This window comes from Saimiri boliviensis, chromosome 16 (genome assembly GCF_048565385.1).
Source record: "Saimiri boliviensis isolate mSaiBol1 chromosome 16, mSaiBol1.pri, whole genome shotgun sequence".
NCBI lineage: Eukaryota > Metazoa > Chordata > Mammalia > Primates > Cebidae > Saimiri > Saimiri boliviensis.
Window position 1 is genome coordinate 83,951,643 of NC_133464.1, and position 1,031 is coordinate 83,952,673.

The window sequence follows — 1,031 nt, forward strand, 5'->3', positions numbered from 1 at the left end:
CTCGGGAAGAAGGCGCGAGCCAGGCGGTGAGGGCTGCGCAGTGCACACAGAAAGGCGAGCCTGGCGGGCTGGGGACAGCGCTCCCGGAGCCGGGCATCCTGTCAGTTGGGGATGGCGCTGGGGGCCACCCTCCCTTCTCTGGACGGCGGGTCCTCGGTGAGGTCTATCTGCAAAACACGCAGTAGAGTAGGGGGCCCATTCTGCCAGGAGCACTCCCGTGGGCACAGGCGGGGCTTCCCCTTTCAACCTTCTCTTCCCTCCCCCTGGAGGCCAAAGGCCACCCTTGCCAAGAGGACTGGAGCCTGCCGGATCTACCTGTTAACAAAAGCCGCTTTTACAGGAACTCACTAGTTTAGAGAGAGTCCAATCCACAGACACCCGTGGAGCTGCGCCTCCAGAGCCAGCCTGTGGCACACCCGCCCGCCCCAGGCGCGCAAGCCTAAGCTGAAGGGGCCTTTGTGGGTTCCCCGCCGTCCCTCAGCCCTCACCTCAGCTGACACGGGGTGCTTCCCGCTCTACCCCACTTCCGGGCTTGGGAAAGGAAATATTTGCACAGGGGTCAAGGAGGACTCTTTACCGACACTGGTTTTCCTTCCCAGTTTTCACGGTTAAATCCATGGAAGAAAATACCCTTGTGCGTTGCTCTACTCTTAATTTTTACAAAAATAACTTCCACTTGAGGAATGGTCAGTGCATAGAAGACTAATGTGTGGTTCAGCCTCGGGATATCAGAATTGGCCTGGATTGTCATGCAACACCCCTGCAGGGGAGGGGGTGTGTGGAACCCCTGACCTGGGCGACTGCAGCTTCAAGTGGGCTGGCGACTGGGTAATGAGCTCCTATGGGTGAACAGAATCCAGGGTGGGCTTTCCCATGGTGCCCCAGTGACTTCCTCCTCACTTTGCTGGAGCAGCATGGACCTCCCTCCCCTTCAGCATCCTCTTCCCTCAGCTGCCATGCAGGCGCCCTGCCAGGCTCCGGGATGCCCCTTCAGCTCAGCGCTCCAGACCCTGACTTACGGTATGCACGTG